Source organism: Carlito syrichta, unplaced genomic scaffold (assembly GCF_000164805.1).
Source record: "Carlito syrichta isolate Samal-C Ts95f unplaced genomic scaffold, Tarsius_syrichta-2.0.1 Scaffold303987, whole genome shotgun sequence".
Lineage (NCBI taxonomy): Eukaryota > Metazoa > Chordata > Mammalia > Primates > Tarsiidae > Carlito > Carlito syrichta.
The window spans coordinates 779,592-799,860 of NW_007248083.1; the positions used below are offsets into that span (position 1 = coordinate 779,592).

A 20,269-nucleotide genomic window follows, 5' to 3' on the forward strand; every position below is an offset into this window, starting at 1 on the left:
AAAAAAAAAAAAAAAAGAAATCACCTTAGGTATTATTATTCCTGACTGATTAGTGAGCTCACAAATTCTTAATAGACAGGGAAAAAGGGTACCTATCAAGAACTCTCTTTATTGTTGTTAATAATCAAAAAAGCTTGTCTAGAAGATATCAGAATCTTCTGACCATAGAATACTCCAGTGGCACAACTGAATGTATTTCCTTATTATTTTGTTTCTTGTTCTTTTTTTTACTTTTCTTTCTCTTGAGTATATTAATGACTATGTCTTGGGCATATTAACATGTTTACACAGTATTTTTGGTGCTTCCTAATTTGACACATAAGAAACACCCTCATTTTATGAATATGTTCTGCTTGTTTTATTTTCAAGCATCTAGAACTGATTTGAAGTTGATTTATAGTCACATTAGTTTGAAGATCATTTAAAAAATTAATTAGTCTAGCATTGCTTCAAATTTAAAAAACAAATGAAGATGATGCTCATGGTAAGTATTCATGTATTCTGGAACAAAAAAAAAAGGATAAAAACTGGGAACCTTACTTTTTTGGCAGGGTTGTTGACATGTGTTACAAAGGAACTGTACAATTTGAGTCTTGGTATAAGATCAGACAGGTATTGATGCATTTCATTTCAAAATAATCATTACCTATTTAAAAGTGGAGGTTTGGAAGTAATTTTCCATTTAAGATTTTCAAGGCAATGTGAAATAAATAGTCTCTCTAGAATAATATCAGTGAATAAAAATCTAGAGAAATATGTCTCCTTTGAGTTGTTTAGCATGATGGATAATACTTGCTTGTAGCTATAAATCTCAGTTTTCTCATTGTAAAATAGAGTCAAACATTAATAGTTTAAAGGGCTTTCGATAAATATTAATGAAATAATGCATATAAAACTCTTAGAATAGGGCTGGGTACATATTAAGATTCTAATAGGCCGGGTGCAGTGGCTCTAGCCTATAATCCCAGCACTTTGGGAGACTGAGGTGAGAGGATTGCCGGAGCCCGCAGGTTCGAGATCAGCCCAGGCAACATGGTGAGCCCTCATCTCTACAATAAATCAAAAGATTAGCCGAACATGATAGCACATGCCTGTAGTTTTGGCTACTTGGGAGGCTAAAGTGGGAGGATCGCCTGATCCCAGCAGGTTGAGACTGTGGTGGCTGGGAGCATGTCATTGCACCCCAGCCTGGGTGATGGAGTGAGACTCCAACTCAAAAAAAAAAAAAAAGATTCTAATAGATGGGAACTGTCATTATTATTGGTTTTATTTTATTGATACAATTATCATAATGTAAAAATGTCTGTATCTCAATAGTTTGGTGGGATCAGAAATCAGCTTGGGCAAGAAATGCTCATCTATTTTCTCTTGGAAATCACATTGTTAAGATACTTGGGGTAGACAGTAGTGCCCTAACAGTATGTATGATAGACATTCAACCTGTTGAATAGATAGTTTTTCAGAGGGGAATAGGAGAAGTTTGTATTTCTGAGAAAGGGAGGAAGAAGAAAACTGGAGAAGCTAGTAGAAAGAGGGAAGAAGAAGGTGCCCATGAATGGCATGAGCCTGAAACCCTACTGTGGTGAAGCCGTCATTTTAACCACAGAGATGCATCTTTACACTCAATTTGAAATTGTTGGAATGGCCATTATGTTCACATTATGGAACAAACCCCAAGTTTTCATTAATGCGATTCGGAGTGGGATTTTTCCGAGAAAACTGAAAAGCGGATGAATTTTACACCAAAATCAATGTCGTATGAAGAATGAGAATAAGATAAGAGTGACCATATTGCCCTTAAAAACTCAAATACATATTGCAGAAGGCTTCAGACCTCCAGAAGGAATGGGAATTTTAACCAATTGTCTGGTTTCAAAATATTGAGGAATCCAGTGATACCTGGGTTACATTCTTAAACAAAACATAAAATAAAATTGGATACAATAAGGAAAAATAAGAGCTAAAGGGTCTCATCCTTAAGAGAAACATGTAGAAAATAGCTCCAAAAAGACATAAAACTAATGACATAAATAAATACACAAACCAGAAATGTACTTTTTTGGGTAGTGGTAAAGAAAAAGTAAGATAGCCAAAGTCAAACAAAAAGAAAAAGCAATATAAATATTATATTCCTCTTAATTTTTATCTCCTGATTTTCTTGATTTTGTTCCACCTAGTTCATGGGCTCTTGACTGCTTTATCTTAGAGGAGTTGAGTTTCTCTTTAGGGTTTGGGGATACTCCTTCACTGACTCACAGGCTACTATGGACACTGTTTTTCAAGAATGTTAACTACAGATTTTTCTAGAGCTTTGGACCTGTTTTTCTCTTTTGCCCAAAAGAGTTGTGTTTCCTATATATCATTTAAAATATTTATTGACAGTCAATTATGTTTAAAATGTTGTGAATTTTACAGTGGTGAATATAAACCAATATCTTCCTCAATAAATTTCATATACATTTATAGGAAATAAAAATACATAAGACTGAATTTTTTGAAAAATATTCAAGACATCTAAAGGATATTTATACAATAATCAGAGATATTTTAAAAGAGGGATCAGTGATTTAAGAGGAAGGGTAAAAACCAATCAAAAGTTTTAAGTGGGGCAACCCCTTTGGGTCCCTTCCCACTGTGGGAGCTTTTCTGTTCTCTCAATAAAGCCTGCTTTCTAAAAAGAAAAAAAAAGTTTTAAGTGTAGATTCTAAAGAGAAGGTTATAAAGAATGATGACAAGAGTAAAACTTAGACCTGGCTCGGTGGCTCAGCCTGCCATCCCAGCACTTTGAGAGGCTGAGGCGAGTGGATCGCCTGAGCCCATGGGTTCAAGACCAGCCCGGGCAACTTGGTGAGACCTTGTCTCTACAATAAATCAAAAAATTAGTTGGGCATGGTAGCACGTGCCTGTAGTTCCAGATACTCAGAAGGCTGAGGCGGAAGGATCGCCTGAGCCCAGCAGGTCGATGCTGGGGTGGCCGTGAGTATGCCTTGACAACAGAGTGAGATTCCAACTCAAAAACAAAACAAAACAACCCACAACTTTGTACCATTTAAAAAAAAGAATGAAACATTATTTGTATATTTTCCCTCAACACTCATCATCCATTTCCTCTTTTCAATGATAATCCACATTTCCTTTGGGAATCCTTGTGTACCCATTTTTCAACCATGTATTTACAAGGTGATTGTCTCCATAGTTAGTGTATCCTGATCCTTTGTCCAGAAATGAATGGAAACAGTCCTATCAGAGCCGATGAAACTTGAGAAGGTATTTACTTGAGATTCTAGGAAAGAAAATCTTCTCTCTTCTGAATGGAGACTTTCTGGAAATGATTTTTTTCATCCCTGGTATGGTGTAGTGTAAACATGTGAGGTAAGTCACTCGGCTACCATAAAAGGGAGGACCTGGATTTGTCAGATATGAGGCTATGCAATGTGAAGATGAACATTTTAAAAACAGCTACTTAGCTACATCCTCTAAGCCAGTTTTTTCTATGTCTTTTCAGGTGTGTGAATCAATCAATTTCTTTTTAAATTAAACCATTTTGAGCTGTGTGTTCAGCTGTTCTTTTTGATTGTAACAATCATAAGAATTTAGAAGGGGAAATCAGTTAAAGAGAAATCAGTTAAAAATAAATCCATCAACTCTGACAGAACTGGCCAAAAACATACCAGACCAGGGATAAGATAGGCCTCTGAGTCTTGCCTGCTAGGCATTTAATCTCTTATCCTGGCAATAAGACTCAATTGCTGTTGGAACTTTCTCCAACATCGATAGCTGGTTATCCATTTTAAATGTTATCCAAATCTAATTTGCCTAATTACTTTAATATTTTCATCACTCTCTACAGTAACTCAAAAGCTTTTCATAATTAAGAAAATCAAATTAAGCAGAATGTTCTGAGATCTCTTAAGAAACCCACATAGAGAATGACCATCATCATTCTGCATCTGCCTTAGAACCAAAACTCCATCACAGTGATTGAAATTCCATCACTAGCATTAAATGTAAATGCATTCAGAAATTAGTATTTCACCACATAATTGATCCTCAAGAAGGAGGTGGGAAAATCACGAGTAAAGGATGCCGGTGAGTTTTCATGAAGGAAAGAAGGAATCATAAAACCAAAATTGACAAGATAGACCCAAAGGTATAAAGTTCTAAGAAAACGATTTTTGAAAAGCCTAGAATGAAGAATGCATGCATGTAACGTGGTGACTCCAAATCTGAGAGGGCAAGGGTGTAATGTGTATCTATTCCAAAGAAGTCACCTGGAGGTCCAGCAGGGAAAGATAATGGTTTATTTAAAATTCTAGAAGGCTTTACATTTAGGTCTCTGATCCATCTGGAGTCAACCTTTGTGCATGGGGATAGGTAGGGGTCCTGTTTCAATCTTCTGCATGTGGTCAGCCAGTTTTCCCAGCACCATTTACTGAATAGGTTCTCCTCTCCCCAGTGGTAGGTGGTGGAGGCTTTGTTGAAGATGAGTTGGTTGAGAAATTGAGCTTTTGCTTCTGGAATCTCAATTCTATTCCATTGATCTATATGCCTATTCCTATACCAATACCAAGCTGTTTTGATGATTGTAGCTTTATAGTAGAGTTTGAAGTCTGGTAATTTTTTTTTGCTGAGAATTGTTCTGGCTATTATACACTATGGAATACTACGCAGCCATAAAAAAGAACAAAATGATGAATTTCGCAGCAATCTGGATGGAACTAGAGTCTATAATACTGAGTGACCTCTCACAAAAACAAAGGTCCAAGTATCGCATGTTCTCACTCATATAATGGACCTTGAACATCCAACCTAATACTATAAGAAAAATGACTGACAGTAGTGGGAAACTATGGGGGGGAGGGAGATGGGATTAACGAGCAAATATGTGTCTGGGGAAGCACCTCTTATCAATAGGGTGCCTGAATGAAACGTATCTGTATACCTAACCCTTAACTGTACCCCACAACATCATAATAAAAAATATTGATTATAAAAAATAATAATAATAATATAGAAAATGGAATAAAAAATAAAAAAATAAAATTCTAGAAGGCACCAATGGGGGCAAATCTGTGAGAATCCATGCCTCAGGGCAGTATAGTATGCAGTTTTATAGACAATGAGTAAATCAATTAAGTTCCTATACAGTGTTTACAATTACATTGATTAAGAGCTATGGCTTGGCCATAGTCAGTGGCTCAGCCTGTAAACCCAGCACTTTGGGAGGCTGAGGCGAGTGGATTGCCTGAGCCCATGGACTCGAGACCAGCCCAAGCAACTTGGTAAGACCTCATCTCTACAATAAATAAAAAATTAGCCAGGCGTGGTAGCACACTCCTGTAGTTTTGGCTACTTGGAAGGCTGAGGCGAAATATTGCTGGAGCCCAGCAGGTTGATGCTGGGGTGCCCGTGAGCATGCCTCCGTACTCGCCTGGGCAACAGAGTGAGACTCCAACTCAAAAAAAAAAAAAAAAGAGCCATGGCTAGTCACCTGCATCCCCTGACACATTACTGGGAATATGCATACCCTTCAGAGACCAGCCTTGGCCAGAGGCTGCTCTCTGAGGGAGGGGACAGAAAGAAGCCAGGCATAGAGGGAAACAGTCAATGTTCAGACAATACAGAACTCTAGAAAGGGGTTATTGGATAGTCCCAAACGAATCACTTTGTGCTAACCCTGCCATGCTACTGAATACTAGATCTAATGTATCCTTGCACTGTATTTCTGCAAGACCACTCTATGGTCTTGCCTAATGGATTTCCCTTTCCAGTGCCACTGAAAGTTAGATTTATCTACATATGATTCATCTAACTCTTTTATTCTGTTACATGTTGGAGACTGACTTTTTGAAACTAAATTTCATATGGTGCTTGTGATCTAAATACCCTATCTCCATTAGATATTTTGCATAATTTCTGAACTCTTATGCTAAACTTCACAAGTTATTTTAAATATCAAATGCTACAGGAAGTATAGTAAGATCTGGATATAACCGGGTCTTTAATGAGTATTTCAAAAAAAGACTTAGCTGTGGATTTCTTTTAATCAGTATTTTCTGGATTATACTCCATGGAAGGAGTGTTCCAAGGGATTTTTTTTTTTTTTACAGGTGTTCCACATACAAAGAAATCTCTGAGTAAACAAATTTGAAAGATGATTAAATAAACCAAGTTAAGCAGGTTTTTACTTTTTCTTGGGGGTGTGAGTTACTTTTTTTTGTCTTCTTTATTCCTTACATCCACATTTTCTTCTTTGTAGGACTTCTCAGAATCTTTAATGTGCAAATGTTTATTGTGATTCTCTAAGTTGTTCTAAAAATACAAGTACAGTTTGCTACATTTCCCTAACGTAACAGGTCTTATAATTTTTAAAAAAGAATTCAGCACTAATATCTCATAAGACTGAGGAGCATTCTTTAGGGCCTTAGTTTTCAAACTTAGCTTTACACTGAAATCACCTGGAAAGATTTAATAAAATACTGATGCCTGGGTCTAACCACAGATATCCTGATTTAATTGGCCAGGAGTGTGGCCTGGGCATTGGGTTACTTAATACTCCCTGGGATTCTAATATGCTACAAAATTTTAAATCTGCTACCCTAGGGCATTTTGGGGAAATGATATTTAAATGTTTCCCAAGGAATTCAATATGACCAAAAGATCAATCAAGTTCAAGTGATGAATTTGTGTTGAATACTCTGGATTTTGAATATTTTTCCATGTGTTTTTATCTTGCAATAAGAACAGAAAAATAAACAGAAAAAAAAATCACCAAAAGGACTGGAAACAATTATGAAATGCACAGGAGACAAGTAAATATATGCACAATAAAATTTCTTCCCAATTTTACATGGGTCCATTCTACAGGCACTAAGAGAAAAACAAAAAGGAGAAAAATAGTAGAGCTGTCCTCATTAACAGTAAGTCAAAGTGAATCTGTAGTCAATGAAGGTCAACTTGACTGTGTAATTGGGGACTCATTTGAGAGCTTTATTTCTGGTTTATATATTTTATAAATACAAACAGTGAGTCATCAGGATTAGAGCTTCCAGTTATGAAATGAGTTTTAATATTCAAGTACAGTGTAATCCTCTTAGCTGATATTGATACCAGTGGAAAATAAAAAAGGGCCAATTTAGTTACTATCCTAATTACTGGAGGCTCAAAGAAATATGCTAGGGAAGCAGAGGGTTGTTATACTATATATACATCATAAAAGCCTTGGTCCATTTTAGAAATAGAGCTTTAACTCAGGAAAACTTATCTAAAGTAACGAGGTAAAAAGACCTCACACCTCACATTATTGCAATTACAATTGTAAACACTGTCGTTCCCTACTCCTCAGACCAAGAGATGAGGACTGACCTCTCATTTGGCTTTAGGCCTCTATAATTCTAAATGTTACCTCTTGATAGCTAAACATGCCATAGTGGATACACACACTATGTCATTTTGTTGATTCATTTGATTTCATTTTTCTAAGAGTTTCTAAATGTATCATTTTACCATGATAGTTTTGTGTGTACTATATACATTCAAACAGGGATTTATCCATTTCTTTCCAAGGGATCCAATACACTCATTTCTAACCTAAGAGAAATTCTACTGGTCTTTTTTTAAAAAGTGTGCAAAAGGAGAAAATCATAAAAGAAAACAACAAAATACAATAGGAAGGAAGGGAGGGAGAAGGAGTTTGAATAATTGAGGATAATTAACATTCTACTTTTATTCCATCATCAGTTTAGTTCTCTCCCATTGTCTTAATTATTTTATCCTTTGCCCATTTTCACACATGCCTTTGATTGACTGATTGGCTTAGAGTAGTGGTTCTTATACTCAAGAGTGCATTAGAATCACCTGGAGGATTTTCTAAGGAAGCGCTTGCTGGGTCCACCTTATTTTGGATTCAGTAGACCTGGGGTGGGCTCTGAGAATTTGTATTTCTAATAAGCTCTCAGGAGGTGCTGATGCTCCTAGACTAAAACCACATTTTGAGAGCCAATGGTTTAGAGAATTGAAAATCTTAAGTCAGAGCTTGAAATCCTGGGAAGTAAGGAAGATTGAGTATTTATGACGCCTATTCTAATAGCTCATCTAACTTCTATAGTATATCTCTGTTGGGTATTATCGTTATCTTCTTTACAGATGAGAAGGTAGCTCCGAGGAAACTACACAGAGAGTACATGGAAGAGTTGAGATTTAAATGCTCATCTTCCTCAAGTCTTGTGTTCATTCTTTTACTGTATGCTGCCTGCCCTGCACTGAGATGGGATGAGGTACCTCTGCTGAGCTTTCAAAGTCTCATGTCTTCTCATTATATTTGGTTACTCAAGGGTGAACTACGGTGAGGAAGAGGTAATGAAGGGAATCCACTGAAGAAATGAACACAAAAACTGAACTTCCAAGTTGTATTAAACAAGAATGTATGTGCTGTATTGCTTTAAGACTTTAATACTTATTTTCTTAACATAGAAATTAGTGATTCTAGAAAAACACCCGTGAGGCTGATGCACTTTGCTTTAGCCAAATAATGACATTCCACTTTTAGTAAGATTCCTAAGGAAAACATTTAGGAACTGCACCCTACACACAGATTATACACTTTAGTATCACATGGAATTAATTCTTCAAATGAACTTGAAGTCTAAATGGCTTGAGTGATAAGATGAATGCCAGGCATGTGAGTTTTAAAGTTACAGGCACCTTATAAAGTATAAGCTCAGGGCGAAATAATTCAATTGAGTTTAGGGAATTTAAAAAACACGCTCAAATCTTGCCTGAACTAGCAAAGTTCAAGAACATCAATCAAACATACTTTCCTAACGGAATAAAAATAACAAGGGAGTTTTATCTGCATGAATGCTAAAAGAATTTTTAAAAACCCAGAATGGCTGCTTACTTTACATTTACATCCGGTTTTATAACGAGAAAAATCAAGGGGAAAAACATCTCTTTGAGAGTAAAGAATTCAAGAAGCTGAAATCCACAGACAGGAACAATCAAAAAGAAAGACTTTCAAAAGACTAATTGATATTTTATCCCTTTGAATACTGTTAATCTGCAAGAATTTTCAATGTCATTCAGAAAACATTAGTTAAATTCCTTACAGACGATCAGGATAAGTTAGGACAAAACAAATGAGAATGAGAGAAAGGAAGAGAGAGCAAACTTTTCTGTGAGATGAAAGGGTGCTTTGTTTGATCATGGCTGAAAATCCCATTTAGGGAAAACTAGTCTGATGACCACAGGCTGGCTGCTTTTCTTCAGTAAGCTCTCAATACTTATATGATAGTGTATCATATCACTAAGAGATTGAGTGGGTGCTTTTCCATCTCATTAATGAAAAAGAACTTGTTCTGATTATCATTCCCAATGGTGGTGGGGCACCTGGTGACTGTCCAGAGAATCTGTAAAAGGCATAACACAGGGTACTGAAGAACTGATTTAAAAAATGAGGAAAAGATGCTATGTCTATTGGGACTAGAGTGTGTTTGCAATGGTGAGCAAGTGATAAACTTGGGCACTAAAAAGGGTATAAATGTAGTACTTTTAGAAGGTGACACTGGGGAATCAATTATAATGATGTTAGTAAGATAATTTAATATGATGGCTATCTAGGAAAAATAAGTAAGAAAATGAAACCTACCAGATAAGCCCCATTGCTGAAGGGCAATCTTATTTCTCATAGACACATTATAGGTTGCCACCAATATTTTAAGTTATTTCATATAAAAATTATTCCTCAATAAAAATTCTGCTTTCTCTAAGTCCTTCCACTTTTTAAAAAATTTTATTTTCTTATTCATGAGTTTTTTTCTAGTCCATTTGGAAAGATCTCTGTAATTAGTTGTTCATTCAAATTTTCAGACTTCTTGAGAATTCTGAATCTGTTTTCCTCTTGCCATTTTAGTCTTTTGAGGAAAAGGTTAGGATTATTTAGAAGGTGTGTCTAACAAATTGGAATTCTGACCTATAGGTATCATCTATTCAACTGGCAAATATTGACCAGATGCCTACCATGGACCAGATGCTGCTGTGTAATGGAAAAATAAAGTGAATATGAGAAGTCCCTGCTCTAAAAGTATTTATAGCATTGACTCTAGGGGAAGAAAGATAGATAAACTGGAAATGGTACTTGAATGTTAGGATGAAGGTATTCCCAGCGACCTAAGGGGATAGAAAAAGCAGCAACTCTAAGACAAGACAGAAGGATGAGGTAGGCTTCCAAGAAGAAGAAATCATCCGAGACAATTGCTACAAAACATGGCAGCATTAGCAAGTTGACAGGTGGAGAAAAAAGCATTCTAGACCGAGGAATTGTTCATATTTACCATGTTCCCACTTATGCAAAGACCCTGGAGGCTTGGCCCATTCTGGAAACTGAAAGCAGTCCATTATGGTGGGAGCACAGAAGCAGTTAAGAGGTGATTCTAAAGAAGCAGGAATCAGGATCACAAAGGGCCTTGTAGCACAGGCTGAGAACTGAATATTATGTCTTGAAAGTTGTAAAGCTGTGGAAGGAATTGAAGCATGTCATGTTTGCTTTAGGAAGATGGTTCTGGGGCTGTAGAGAAAATGGATTGAGGTGGGATCAGGCTTGAATTAGCAAGAAGATTTGGATGGATGTTCTGTTAGTCCTGCCAAGGGATGGCAGTTACCTAGAGTAACTTTCCGAAGAAATAATCTTAAATTTTAGGTCTTCTGGAGAAAATTCAGAAATCTGACTAGCCTAGTATTGCCTCCCCATTTTGTCCACCACATTTATTTGGAGAAAAAGTCAACATTAGAGTCTAAATTGAGGATGAGTCCTTACTAAAAGACTGCTTCATTTTCACCACAAATCTGAGCTTTGGTACTAAAAGGAATAAAAGGGATAGCAGGAGCCTTTGATCTCCAAACCTCCAGGAACCTGCAATCTAAAGATGGGGTGAAGGGAAGACAGTGAGGGATGTTCAAGTATCTCTGATGTAAGGTGAAGTATAACAGATGCTAAGGAAGAACTTTGAAGAATTTTCAAATCAAATGTGAAAATCAGAGAGAAATGTGTGAAAGAGATAGACCATTAGAGATGGATAAGATTTGACCAGCAGAAACTGCAGGTATGGCAGGGAAGAAATTCCAGGTGGAAAGTTCACATGAACAAAGGCAAGAAAGAAAGTGCTCACAATCAAACATCCTATGGATAACTGTGACCTGTGAAAGAGCCATGCAGGGAGACAAAAAACAAAACAAAAACAAAACAATAACAAAGTGACCCAAGGATTATATTGTGGCCGACCTTGAACACAAGGCTGATAAAAATTTCTTAATTCTTGGAGCCTTTGAGTTGTGGCTCTTGACTGAAGAAAACAATATGTTAGGTGTCTCCAGTTTCTAGAATTCATTTAATTATAGCTCACCTTGCTCACCCAAAGGATAAATCCTTAAAAGGCAGTTTCCAAGATTGTAGAAAGTATTGTAATGTCAAGTGAGAAAAATGAGGCAAACGGAGAGAGAGGGAGATAAAATCGGCAAGCAGGGTAACTAAATAAATGCCATTAACACTTTATCAGAGTTACTTAGCAATGAATTACACGAGTCACTGAGTCTATTAGGTAAGAAAATAAGCTAGACACATAGAAGAATGATTCCCAATATGGAGGCAGGAGAACTGTTCCTCCTGAGAATCTGAAAGGAGCAGACACCATGTAGCCTAATGTACAACAGCCTTGAAATAAGCAAAGCAATTTTCCAAGAGCAATTTATTATAGTGTCCTTCAAACATAAGTTAGTGGCATTGTGCCAAGGCATACTTCATGAAAAGCTATTTTTTCAGGGGGCCAGTGGGATGCAATCATCCAGATAAAACAGCTTTCTCAGCTTAATCCAGGGATATAACTTAAAATACCCGAGTAAAAATGGATCTGCTGCATAATATCCAAATATTTCTCCAAAAGTGTTATTTCTCTCTGTCAAGGTCCCGAAAGGTATGAGTGGCAGTGACTTTGGAATTGTTACACTTCTTGACAAACACTCGGAACGCAGCTTCCTTTGCTATGTTCACATCGGCCCACATGTTTGCACCATCAGCTGAAATTGGCATTGGTTGGATGGTCTCAAATGGAAGAAGCTAAGAAAGATTTAAGAGAACCCAGTGATTCCTTCCAACACATGCATTCTTTACCTGGAGGTTAGTCGCAGGAAGGACTATATTCTTTTCAGAAAAATTGTAGGTTTGCTCTCCTACAGACACCAACGGGCAATCATCACACTGTGGTTCTATAATAAGATGTAGCCTTAACGCCCACCTCACTACACAACAATGTCTTCAGCTAACCACAGCACTGGAGTTGTGTAATATTTCTGGTATATACTGGCTACAAGTTTGAGTGTTGCTATAAGAAAAGGCAACTTTAGAGCCCATCCGCCGCGGCAGCCAATGGAAAGCAGCTTGGCCCTGCGCTACCCCATGGCCGTGCGCTACCCCATGGCCGTGGGCCTCAACCTTGGTCACAAGGTGACCAAGAACGTGAGCAAGCCGAGGCACAGCCGCTGCCACGGGCGCCTGACCAAGCTCACCAAGTTCGTGCGGAACGTGATCCAGGAGGTGTGGGGGTTTGCCCTCTACGAGCGGCGCGCCATGGAGCTGCCCAAGGTCTCCAAGGACAAGTGGGCGCTCAAGTTCATCCAGAAGGGGGTGGGGACGCACATCCGCGCCAAGAGAAAGCTCAAGAAGCTGAGCAACGTGCTGGCTGCCACGACGAAGGCAGAGGCCAAGAGGGACTCAGCCTCCCGGCCCCATTAAAGCCTTTGCAGAACCCGGAAAAAAAAAAAAAAAAAAGAAAAAGAAAAAAGAAAGAAAAGGCAACTTCAGATTCAGAAATTGTATCTGTAGCCTACTCTCTGGCAGGAAACAGATGGTAGGGATAGTTATCTACTAAGGTAACTCCTAATGGTTATATTAAAACCATATTCTTACAGATAAAGCTTTAAAAATGGTTTTCTCAAAATTTACTCAGGCATTTGTGTGAAGGATGAATAAGAAAGGAAAAGGCCAGGTGTTGACACCAGGAAAACACTGTGATAATGACATTAAAAAGTAAGCTGGGAGTGGTAGTGCGCATCTGCAGTTCTGGCTACTTGGAAGGCTGAGGTGAAGGATCCACCTGGGGTGGCCATGAGCTTGCCACTGTACTCCAGCCTGGGCGACAGAGTGAGACTCTTGACTCAAAAAAAAAAAAAAAAAAAAAAAAAAAAAAAAGTAACACGGATCCAGCTTGGACCAGGATAATAGAGTGGAATGAATAAAACAGATTCAAAATATATTGTGGAAATAGAGTCTACATGAAAAAAGAAGACTGTACATAGGATAGAATGCACCAACATATCTCTGAGGTTTTAAACATAATTGGCTGGAACAAAAATGACTCACCAATTTGTAAGAGATTTACTATTGTACTCTAATCTCAAATGAATATTAAATCATATGGTTCTCACCCAAAAAGAAAAGCTACAATCTAAGCCACTGTCAAAGACCATAACAATCCTAAGCTTATAGCTACACTTAACTTTTAAAATCTTGGCTTAGAGAAATAATACTTATAGAGGTTTGCTTGAACCCTAGGGAAGTATAGAGAAGAAACTGAATTTAAAAGAAAGATTATGAGACTGAAATTGTGTATATGAAATTTGAAATACTTCTGGGTTATCTAAGGGTGGTGGGAGTGGATTGAGAATATCTAGGAGCTAGTTGGAAACACTGGCATGAAAATCAAAACAGAGGGTAGAATTAGCAAAATAAACTTAGAGGTCATCTATTTGTCAGTCAACTATGAGGACACAGATGACATCACTGAGGAAGAGAATAAAGAAAAGCAATGTGACCTAAAACCAGCACCCCAGGAACCTTGAGATAGAAAGGCTTTACACATTTGGTTAAACACAGGAAAAGTCACAAACAAATAAGTATTTGTTGAAGTAGGTGCCCCTGGGATCAATGGCAATCAATGCTGTAAGACCATGAAGACAAGTTAAGACAGTTGAAAGCTAGAACATAGAAGGGAGGATTAGCAGGGGCAAATAGAGAACTGTGGCTTGACAAAATGGAAAGATAGGAAGAAAGGAACTCTGAAGAAAAAATATTTGAAGATTAGATCAATTGTGGTATTCATCTTCTCTGAAAGGAGGAGATAGTCATTTTCTGAGCATAAATGATATGACTCATGTTTGGAACTTGAGAAGGCCAAAAAGTTTAAAACAGCTGAAGAAGCATCAATATGAGTGAGGGTTCAGCTGAGTTTATAAAGACACAATTTGTAGAGGACACAGAGGCTTCTTTATAGAATGATTGGGACAATCAGATGTTGCAAATCTATCCACATAAAGCACCAAGTAAAGCACCCACAACACAGTGTGTTCTTTGTGTATGCAAATTCATCTCCGCATTACCAGGATGTCCATATACACTCAAAATATGCGACAAATAAAACACCATTTCCCCCTATCTCACATATTTGTTTATATTTTATCAAGGCCATTTAATGCTCTGCTATATTTTTGTCAGGCCATATTATAATTGCCCTTGAGATAAGAAAAGAATTTATGGAAATCTTTCAAATGACCTTTAATTAGCTGGTAGCTACTTGCAAGGTCACAGCATTCCCAATTAAACACTTTTCAAGATTATCAACAATTATCAGACAAGGCTATTCAATGACTGTGGTGGATAAAAGAGAGACAGGTATATTCTGAAAGCCAAAAAACAAATATCTCTCCTTTCTGCCTAATTAGTGACTCCTGCATCGTTGCCAGTGGCAACTCCAGTCCTGCTTTGTTCCTCTCACCTACAAATAACATTAAAGTCGCCCAGTCATTCAATTGCCTATCACTTACTGATAGCACCCAAGGCAGGATAAACTGTCACTTCTTTAAGCCCTTCTCAAGGTCACACTGCATAAGCTCAAATCCTAAAATAATCCCCTCCAAACTTCCTTTTTTGAGATGCCTCATAGTTTACCTGATCTATGGTCCCTTGTTTCAGCAAGCTAGTGAACTGTACCATATTTGACGGTACTTGGTCTCTAGTCTTCTTCAGTGAATAGGCTTTGACCTTCCAGAACAAGAATCTCAACAATCTCCATGATTTTTACCAACTCTGCATATTTTATTTGCCAAAGTAATGGCTCAATTATGAGCGAGCTTCCTATTTCCTAAATCTGGAGTCCGGTGCTTTCCCAGATCGGAGTCCCTTGGGCAGACTGCTGGACTCAGAAGAGGCATATAAAGCAATTAATGTATGCCTTATTGGGGCCTGCAACCCATCATTCTGAAACCAACATGGTTTTGCTGCCAACTGAAATACGTCCATTTCATGTAACTAAAATGGCCCCATTGGTTTAAAAATGTTTTAAACATTCAGTTTCATTTTTAAGAAAATTTGCTATGACATTATTACTGTTTGGATATGCAGTATCAAGGTTAGTTAGCTAGTGGCCTTTCAATTAATATTTAATTAAAGGTAAATCACAGAGAATACAACAGAGTGTAAGGTTGAGACAAGTGCAAAAGAAGGATTGGCCTGATAACAAAATAATTTACTGTTATTGATATATTGCACATTATCAAAGTGAATAAAACTTAGCAGTAGGAAAAAAAAAGGAAGAATCAGTAATATTTTGGGTGGCAAAAGGACTTTTAAATGATATCAGCCTGATTTTGGTAGGTGTAAATATTTTGTGATAGACATCTTGAAGAAACAAATTATCTCCAACATCAAGAGAGTTTGTTTTATGCAGAAACTTTTAAAAAAATGTGCAAAAAGAAATAGTCTAACATATGGAAGTTACACTTACTATGTAATTAAAAGTGTATTCTTAAATCATTCCACAAAAAAGACACCTGCACATGCATGTTTATTGCAGCACTAGTCACAATAGCAAAAACATGGAACCCACCAGGCTGAACTCTATAAGAAAAATGTGGTACATATACTTCGCAGCAACTTGGATGGATATAGAGTCTAACATACTTAGTGATCTATCACAGAAACAAAGAAGTGAGTACCACATATTCTCATAAGCAAACTCTAAACATTTACCATAATACTATAAGAAAAGGATTGGCAGTAGCGAGACACTGCCAAGAGAGGGGGTGGGGGCACATAATATCAATAAGGGCACCTGATCTCAAACCAGGCGAAATGTGGACCAAAGGGAGGCCCAAACTTTACCTGTACAATGACCACTTGTATACCTAAATCTGAATTGTACTCCACATCTTAAAATAATAATAATAATAAAAAAGTGTGTTGTATATGGATGGTCCCAATTCCTAATGTGTTATATCAATCCCATAAACCACAAGGGGCTGGAAGCCTCCCATTATATAAACTGGGAAGATTTTACGTTGTTCCAAGTGCTGCATGCAGACAGCACAATATGCCACTGGAAATGTGCTTCTGTATGAAAAATATTTAAAGCAGCATTAACCATTGGTTGTAGAGATGCTGACCTTCTGGTAATTGGATAAGGAATTTACATAAAATCTAATGACATTAGATGATAGAATCACTAAAAACTTTGGTACCACTTCTATAGACAGATACAATGTTTCTTTTATTTCCACCTTAAATATAATGTTGAGAGGTGAATATAAGTGGTGAAAATTTTAGAGGTTACCACTGCTACCTCTATCACCAATCTAATAATTGCAATCATTATCATCTTTATTTTCATCTTCATATGAATACAGTAACGTTCTCCAAGTATGTAAATATCTGCCTAAAATTGTATAAATTCAAAGACTGCAGTTAAAAGTTTAGTAAATTATACAAGTTACGAAGCAACATTTCAAAAAGTGTAGGAAAAAGAAATTAAAAACACATATCATTTTATGTATTTATTTTTATTTTTTTTCATGTGCATGTTTTAGGACTCAAAATCATAATGATTGTTCATTTTTCACCTTGTTTTCTCTGTACATTATGATTGTTATTTTTTCATGTAGTCATAAATTATTTATAATTTGGTTACTCTATTAATTCAGCTAATAATTCCTAATAAGTCAACTAATAAGGAAGATATGTAATAAACTTATTTAATATTTATTTTTGCATATTGGGTTTGAAAACTCTGTTTTTAAATCCTCCTTTGGTTTTGTCAATATATCATAGCAAATATAGGGTTAGTGAAACTTCGAAAAGTCTTAACATATTTTTCTGAATACAGGCAGAGGAAGCAGACAGGAAGCCTCAATTATTTAATATCTATTATTAGTCAGGCACTTACAGGGTACTTTGGACATGTCATCTCAATTAATCCTCATATTACTATAGGATGTGGCCTATATATAAAGAGGTGATAATATATTATTATCTCCTCTTGAGGAGAGGTAAAACAAGCTTCACAAAATTTAAATAACTCTCATTGTTAAATAACTATTAAATAATGAGACCAGGAATCACAAACACCCTCTTGACTCTAAAATTCGTTTCTATTTTTTATAGCATACTTTTTACTATTCCAAGTTGCATCCATTAGAATGAATAAAAACAGTACCTGGTGACAAATTTTTAGATAATGTCACACATAATCAAAATAATCTTTCATTCTGTCTTTTCGCTGAGACTTTTAGCACACAAACTTCCTTTAGCCCACTGGCATTTCTTCTTTTATTTTTTACTGTAAAAATTATAGTCTTTGCATTTGAATTGTGAAGGAGTTACAAAATCAAGCACTGTATTAAGAAGCACAATTAAAAACAACAGCAAATCAACAAACAGTAGACAGCAATAGTGAGAGCATGCTACCAGGAACATTTGCAACGCACCCTTCTAATTCCAACTATCCTGATGACCAATGCCAAAAGAAAATAGATTAAGTTGTGTATTTCACATTGTCATTTTCAAAGAAAGTATATTCATTCATCTGGGGAGATATACTTGTCAAAGCACTGAACTCAAGGACCAATGCATCATTTGATTCTTTTATATAGGGGACATTGGGTAAAATAATGGACAATCGTGTCTACTGTGGCATCTCAAAAAAGGTAGTAACATTGTTTAAATGTTTGAGCAATATGTCACTCAAAAGAAGGACGAGGTTCTACTCGGAAGGCTGAGGCGGAAGGATCGCCGGAGCCCAGCAGGTCGAGGCTGCGGTGGCCGGGAGCGGCCACTGCACTCTAGTCTGGGTGACAAAGTGAGACTCCAACTCAAAAAAAAAACCAAAAAAACATTAAATTTTTACCTCAGAGAAAGCATTTCAATAGGGATGTACAATTATATGGCTCAGGCATTTGCCTTCTGATAAGATAATTTAGCACAAGAGTCTAGAGAAATGCGAACATGTCTGTTAGGCAGTATCTCTCCAGTATCAGATGCCTCCTGCATGCCTCTGGCAAGGGCTGAATCATAGTCAATTCATGGCTATATTCTCTGACAGGAGCCTCAAGTGCCCACTTTGTGCTGTTGATTTAAAAAGGGAACCACATGACTTCGGGAACAGATGTGCTGATTTGTGCACATGCAATTAGCTGGCTTTAAAAATCTATTGTGGCCGTGTACTCTGCTGCCTGTTTATGTAGGCACTGCACTTTTGTAGATGACTGAGGCATTAAGTGACGCACGTGCTGCTGCTGTGTGTGGTCTGTTAGTTGTCACTGCTCTGAAAGATTCTACAGCCAAAAGACAGTATTTGAGATGCTGCCTTTTTATCTGATGTGTATGTCACCTTAGCAAGAGGCAGTTTGTTCTGACCTTGCCACAGAGGGTAGTCCAGCCACCCCAGGCCTCCCTATGTGGTGTTCAGTCTTTAAACAAGGACAGGAAAGCTTTCCTTACCCATCAGAGTGCAGAGCAGAACACAGTACTCAGAGAAGCTCGGGAGGAAATAGAGTAATTAGTACTGCTAGATCAAGGGTGATTTCAATGGACAGTAGTCAACAGCAGCAACAACAAAACCACCCAGGTGACGTGACAAACATGTAAAATATATTTTTTACATCTTTTGGGATGATGTACTTCTTCCCTTTTTCCTAAACTATGAAAAGTACAGAATTCTAAAGGCTGCCAGGAGAATATTAAACAGAATATATATTTGATTTTCCTGGTTGGTGATCCCCTGTTGCTGCTACTTACAAATAGGTCCTAGAAGATCAATCTTGATGAGAATGTGAAAAATAAAAATATCCTTAAGGGTTCTAGTACATCAGTACTACAATCAATGGTTCTAGGCAAGCAGAAATACTATTAAGTGTCTCTCTTAACCTCCGTCTCAACCTCTGCCACTTCAGAGTTTCTGACACTTCATCTGCTTTTTATGAAATAAAAAAGCATGAAAAGGCAAATTTCAAAGGAAAGGAATTCATCTGTATTATAAAGAATGTCAGTGACAGTATTTAATTTGGAATACATATGAACATACATTGATTAGAGCAGGGGTAGGCGAACTACAGCCCACAGATTAAATCCAGCTTGCTGCCTACTATTCTAAATAAAGCTTTAATGAATCATAGCCATGCTTTCTTATTTGCTTTGTGACTGCTCTCATGCTACAATGGCAGAGATCAGTGGTTGCAATGTAGACTGTATGCCTTCCAAAGCCTAAAATATTTACTATCTGGACCCTTCCAGAAAAAGCTTGCTGGATTAGAAGAGAAGGCATAAGGTTTTGCACCCTTCTATTCTGCTCCCTGAAAGAATAAACTGGGCTAAATAACAGTGATGTTTGTATATCAGAACTGTCTACTTGCTTAAGCTTCCTCTAGGATAAGCTACTTGAATACATCAATTAAAAAACTGTGGTCCCAAAGGAAAAGCCTTACAATACTCAATTTTTATAATTTAGTGAACACAATAATGCACCAGCAGGAGCACAATAACTTAGCATTGCACATGCCTACTTGGCAAATAATTGTACAAATATCACGTACACAGTCCTACTCTATGGACCACTCCTTATGATATCTGTCATGTGCTTTGTTATGTGACAGTTCTTTGTAATTAGATTCTTCATTGAGGGCAAAGTATGTATCTACTATTCTATACTACCTGGCCCCGGTTCCTTATAGCACTGCAGGAACTTTGTAAATATTAGTTAAATGAATGAATAGTAAGAAGAGAAAAGTCACCCTTATAAGACTTTATTAAAAAGAAAAATAACTAATGGATTACTACAGTTAAAGAAATGCAGTTTTGTGATCAATGTAAATGCATAGTATTTGAGCAAAGAAATGAAACTGATTTTGATGTGTGGCTTGTGTGGAGGTACTAGTGGTCTTAATTTTTAATTAA

The 20,269-nt window shown here is 37.0% G+C and overlaps 1 protein-coding gene and 1 pseudogene across 2 annotated transcripts in view; one reads left to right on the plus strand and one right to left on the minus strand.

The window, feature by feature from the left end:
* Positions 1–20,269, minus strand: part of RBMS3 (RNA binding motif single stranded interacting protein 3) — a 454,630-nt gene that overhangs the window by 37,332 nt on the left and 397,029 nt on the right. The window lies entirely within an intron of this gene.
* On the plus strand, positions 12,449–12,784 carry LOC110595745 (annotated as a pseudogene). The gene has a single exon (XR_002482042.1). The product of XR_002482042.1 is annotated as a 60S ribosomal protein L36 pseudogene (transcript).